Source organism: Nycticebus coucang, chromosome 23 (genome assembly GCF_027406575.1).
Source record: "Nycticebus coucang isolate mNycCou1 chromosome 23, mNycCou1.pri, whole genome shotgun sequence".
NCBI classification, from domain to species: domain Eukaryota; kingdom Metazoa; phylum Chordata; class Mammalia; order Primates; family Lorisidae; genus Nycticebus; species Nycticebus coucang.
Window position 1 is genome coordinate 15,666,020 of NC_069802.1, and position 6,000 is coordinate 15,672,019.

Consider the following 6,000-nt stretch of genomic DNA (forward strand, 5'->3'; position numbering starts at 1 on the left):
AATTGCAACTCCTCTTTTCTTCTGAATTCCGTTTGCCTGAAAAATTGTCTTCCAACCCTTGACTCGGAGCTTTAATTTGTCTTTTGAGGCCAGGTGTGTTTCTTGCAGACAGCAAATGGATGGCTTGTGTTTTTTAATCCAGTCAGCCAATCTATGTCTCTTCAGTGGGGAATTCAAGCCATTAACATTTATTGAGATAATTGATAAGTGTGGTAGTATTCTATTCGTCTTATTTGGTGAGAGTCCATTGCTTAATTTTATCTTTTGCATCAGTGTGGAGGTTAGGTTTTGTCCTTTGATTTCTGAGTTCTTACTTTGCTGCTGATCCATTGTGGAGGTCAGTGTGCAGAACAGGTTGAAGTATTTCCTGTAGAGCTGGTCTTGTTGTGGCGAATTTCCTCAATGTTTGTATATCCGTAAATGATTTGATTTCTCCATCAATTCTGAAGCTTAGCTTAGCAGGGTACAGAATTCTGGGCTGAAAATTGTTCTGTTTAAGTAGATTAAAGGTAGATGACCATTGTCTTCTTGCTTGGAAAGTTTCATTAGAGAAGTCTGCGGTAACTCTGATGGATTTGCCCCTGTAGGTCAACTGGCGCTTACTCCTGGCAGCTTGCAGAATCTTTTCTTTTGTCTTGACTTTGGACAGGTTCATCACAATGTGTCTTGGAGAAGCTCGGTTAGAGTTGAGGCGACCTGGGGTCCGATATCCCTCTGAAAGCAGTGTGTCAGACTCTTTGGTGATGTTTGGGAAATTTTCTTTTATAATATTCTCTAGTATGGCTTCCATTCCTCTGGGGCATTCTTCTTCCCCTTCTGGAATTCCTATAACTCGTATGTTGGAACGCTTCATAAAGTCCCATAATTCTGACAGTGAACGTTCTGCTTTCTCTCTCTTCTTTTCTGCCTCTTTTACTGTCTGAGTTATCTCAAGAACTTTGTCTTCTACCTCTGAAATTCTTTCTTCTGCATGGTCTAACCTGTTGCTGATACTTTCCATTGTATCTTTAAGTTCCCTAATTGACTGTTTCAGTTCCTTCAGGTCTGCTATATCCTTTTTATATTCTTCATATCGTTCATCTCTTATTTGATTCTGTTTTTGGATTTCCTTTTGGTTATTTTCCACTTTATTAGCAATTTCCTTCATTGTTTCCATCATTTCTTTCATTGTTTTCAACATGTGTATTCTAAATTCCCTTTCTGTCATTCCTAACATTTCTATACTGGTGGAATCATCTGCAGTAGCTACCTCATGGTCCCTTGGTGGGGTTGTTCTAGACTGGTTCTTCATGTTGCCTGGAGTTTTCTGCTGATTCTTCCTCATGAGTGATTTCTTTTATCTGTTTCCTTGCCCTAATTTTCCTTTCACTTCCTTTTGCTCTTTAAGTTCTTATGCCTGTGGACTAAGGGTTATAGGACCAGAAGGGTGAGAAGGTTGAAGAGCAAAAAAAGGGGATGAAAGAAAGGAGGACCGAGTGATAAGAAAAAAAGAAAGATAGAGAAAGGAGAGGGGGTGGGTATAAGGAATATGGACAAAAAGAAGAGAGGCACAGAAAGAGGGAGACAGGGCAATATAGGTGTACAGTAGGGTACTTTGACACAACCTTAAAAAAACCCCACCTTCTGGGGGTGCCCAGTTGCGTGGTTCCCTTGAGGTCAGCAGCTCTTTGCTAACCTGATCAGACACAGTACCCCACCTCCACCAAGTAGAGAGGAAAGACAAAAATGCTATAAATCAAACCAAAAGAAGCAAACAGAAAACTTTACGGGGATAAAATTGGGTGAAAAACCAAATTATATCGGTAGAAACACTAGCAAAAATGAAGTTGAAGTTATTAAAAAAGGCAGCAATGGGAAATTATAATTAAACTAGGAAAATTGAGAAAGAAAAAGGGATCTGTGTGGAAAAGATTGAAATTAAAAAAACAAAAGAACATCAGCAACGTCAAAATAAACAAACAAAAAAAACAACCAAACCAAAAAAATAAAAGAAGAAAAAAATACACAACCAAAAACAAAGCAGTTTGTATATGTTATTGAATATTGTCTGGGCAACACGTGGTCTTCTGGGGTATGAGATGTTAGTCACAGTTCTGATACGACTGGAGGCTGCTGATTTCTCAAACCCCAGCAGGTAGACACCCTAAATCTCTCTTCAGCCTACTTAAAAGGCACTTTGAACTTGTAAACTTGCTGAGCAGAAGCTTTCCCAGCTTTCTCGCTGGAATCGCTGCTGAAGTGGCTATGCACTTACTCAGTGTGCCAAAACCGATCTCACTCTGCCCCTGAGGGTTAGGGCTGCAAGGCGGCTCAGACCCCACCCTTAGGCTACTTGGTTGCTGGGTTACCAGCTCCCACCCGTTTCTAGCTCTGCGACCCTGAGGGCAGAGCTTGCCGGGGCAGATCCCTGACAATGGATCCGTGTGACCCACCACCAAACACTATCAGCTCCGTCTGGCTCAGTGGCTCAGACTGGGGCCCTAGACAACGGCCAAAGTTCTCCGCACTCCCGCTCAGGCCTTCCCCAAGGCAGTTCAACTCAGTGCCAAGTCCAAGGACATCAAAACAGTTCACAGGTAAGGCCTTTCTGGTTTGCAGTCTCGCTGCTACTGAACTTACAGTTGTGGGCGGGTTTAGACGGATTGAACACACGCGACCACTTGCCGGCTTTCCACTGTTTTAGTCCTCCTCTTGGGGTCCAGAAGTCTCTCGCTGACTCCCTGTATTTTCATAGGAGTGATGATAGGCAGTTCCCACCAGCCAGAGATGCCTGGAGTCCTATCTCCCCAGACTCACGGTGCCCAGATGCAAGGAAGCTGTTACTCGGCTGCCATCTTGCTCCGCCTCCTGTCGCCGTGTTCTTACTTGAAATTCTTAGTAGGCTGCCCTGGGTGGTCCATAGAGACACCTCTGATACATCTGCGGTTCCTAATGATGGAGAATGTCACTCTTCTTGCTCCTTCCTCGACAGCCTCTGGCAAATGAGCTAACCCCAAATACCCTCATTCTTCCGTGGTTCTCAAATTCTATTTTTTTTTTTTTTTTTTGCTTTGCCAGACATTGATAATCAGATCCTTTTGGAATTTGCTTAGTTTTTTTTTTATTTTTATTTATTTATTTTTTTTTGTAGAGACAGAGTCTCACTTTATGGCCCTCAGTAGAGTGCCATGGCGTCACACAGCTCACAGCAACCTCCAACTCCTGGGCTTAGGCGATTCTCCTGCCTCAGCCTCCCGAGCAGCTGGGACTACAGGCGCCCGCCACAACGCCTGGCTATTTTTTGTTGTTGCAGTTTGGGCGGGACCAGGTTTGAACCCGCCACCCTCGGTATATGGGGCCGGTGCCCTGCTCACTGAGCCACAGGCGCCACCCCCGGAATTTGCTTAGTTTTAATTTTAGTTAAACTTCTTTGAACTGAATTGTGGAAAAAAACATATTATGGGGTGGGATGGGATGGGCAGTGTGAGAATGGACTAGAATTCTCTGTTTTAAAATATTCAGGCAGGGGCGGCACCTGTGGCTCAGTGGGTAGGGCCTTGGCTCCATATACCGAGCATGGCCGGTTCGAACCCAGCTCCGGCCAAACTGCAAAACAAAAAAAAAATAGCCGGACGTTGTGGCAAGCGCCTGTAGTCCCAGCTACTCGGGAGGCTGAGGCAAGAGAATTGGCTAAGCCCAGGAATTGGAGGTTGCTGTGAGCTGTGAGTACCCACGGCACTCTACTGAGGGTTATAAAGGGAGACCCTGTCTCCAAAAAAAAAAAAAAGTAATAATAAAATATTCGGGCAGATTAATATTCAATATGATGTTTACTTTTTGTTAAAGCTCTACTATTTTTGTTTTCTCTTGCAGGAGCGACTTTATTTGAAGAGTTCTAAGAGACTGAAAACCTTCAAGACATGAAGTTGCCTAGGGAATATTTTTACATGTTTTATATGGTTTCTATCATGGAATCAGCAGGCATGTGGAGAAAACCTCAAAGGGAAATATATTTGCTATGCTGGGTATAGAATTCAGTTTGCTTTGAAACAAGTTCTGGTTTGAAATGTCTGATGAAAAACTTACTCCATTTCCCTTATTCTTTAAGGAAAGAGCTCATTTGTTTTTTTTTTTTAAATCTTCCCAACCACCCTCAGCTACCACTCCCCTTGCCCCTGCCCTGGCCTTGGTGTACACAACTGCGGTTTTTCCATTAAGATCTCCATGTACAGTGGAATACTCATGTACAGTCTGAGCGCATGCTCATGGTGTGTGTGGTGGGGGTTTGTGTGTGTTTCTGTTTTCCAGTTCTTACATCCCATTTGACAGTGGTTGTAATAAGATCGTCATAAATTTAGTTTAGCTGTTACAAAAGATAACAGATGTATCTTCAGTGGCCAAAGCTTCACAGAAATAATCTAGTCCAGCCCTGAGAAATTGATTCCCCATGAGATCTTGGAGTCAGTTGCGACCAGAAGCTAGACTTTGAATTACAGACCAAGAACTCAACGTTAACTCCAGCTGCCACTGTGCTATTCCTTGGTCACATATAACATATTGAGAATTTATTTTTTTCAACTTGAGCTAAGCAATTTTTATTTAGTCCACTGATTGAAAATGGCTTCAAGTCACCAAAAAAAAAAAAATTATTGTTTTGACAATAATTGGCCCCAAGGCCAAAACAAAAGAACCTTCTGGGGTAAGAAGGGGCCCCACCTACCCCCAGTGTGTTTTCCTTGGTATACCTCCTGTTCCCCGGCTTATAACTAACGCTCATTATTTAAAAGACTCTTAGTGACTACTTTCCCTTTAGGCCTGGCAAACTCATCTTTTTTTTTTTTAACTTAAACCCAGAGGCAAAGATAGCAGTACATTATTTATGTAGGTCTGGGTGACAGCTGGCAAAGTCTTGTTATAGGGAAATCACCAAGGCCTGCCTCTATCAAAATATACTTCAAAGTATTTACTATGCTTATTTGATTCTGTTTCTGGCACCAAACTACAAATTTTTAACCTTGTAAATGACTAATAAGTTCAATTTCAGTCAGGTTTTTGCTGAAAACTAATAAGGGTGTGTGTGTATACGTTCAAGTACACCATGGAATAGGAGAAGTGGCTGTGGAAATCAATTTCACCGAGGTCCAGAAAATAGCCATATAGGAATTTTAGGGGTGTATATTAGTGTAAATAATATATATGCAGTCTAGGCCATTAGTTTTAATTAAAAACAAACAAGCATAATATTATGCCCTCAAAATGGTGAGGGGATAAAATGTAAGATATTCTTCAGCTTTAAATATTTTTGAATTTTATTCAAATCCAAGCACTTTTTTTATAGCAATACAACAGACAAGAGAATACTCGAAAATATTTAAAATTGTATTTATACCAAGAGAACGTTTTAAATATTTTTTAATACTTGAGGAGTGTTTGTCTGGCTGGCTTCCAAAAAATGCCAAAAGTTAAGCATTCTATATTTTCAATGCATAAGCTTTTTACTGGTTTATATTTTACCATCTGATGAAAATTTGTAAGTGTTCCCAGAGCCACTGATGTTTACATATCTTGTGTTTTTCCTCCTCCTTTATAAGGGTTGGGGTCCACAGTAAAACTTCTGTAAAACACTAATGATGGACAGTTTTCTGTGTCATAAATGAGTTGGCTACCACCTTGATGTAAAACTTTGTAAAGGAAATTTTTCACCATTTTGACGTCAAATGTATTTTTAACTGTCTGGTTTGTACTTTTATGACTTTTGTACTACCAAAGCAGAGTTAAAAATAAAAACGTTAAACAGTGTGTTGTTTTGAATAATCATTGGTGCCTTCTACATTGAACATACGACGGAGTAGTATAACTTATTGAGTATAATTTTATGGTGCTGTTTTCTGTTGTTTTTTTCTTTTTCTTTTTTTTTAGACAGAGTCTCATTTTGTTGCCCTCGGTAGAGTGCCATGGCATCACAGCTCACAGCAACCTCAAACTCTTGGGCTCAAGCCCACAACAGTATAGCTGGGACTC

The 6,000-nt window shown here is 41.0% G+C and overlaps 1 protein-coding gene across 1 annotated transcript in view; it reads left to right on the plus strand.

Annotated features, from left to right (window-relative positions):
* The window catches only part of RELL1 (RELT like 1), a 69,359-nt gene extending 63,581 nt beyond the window's left edge, over window positions 1-5,778 (plus strand). The window contains exon 7 of the mRNA XM_053577637.1: window positions 3,853-5,778. The gene's annotated coding sequence lies outside the window, so the exon portion shown is untranslated. The remainder of the gene's footprint in view (window positions 1-3,852) is intronic.
* The last annotated feature ends 222 nt before the right edge of the window (window positions 5,779-6,000 follow it).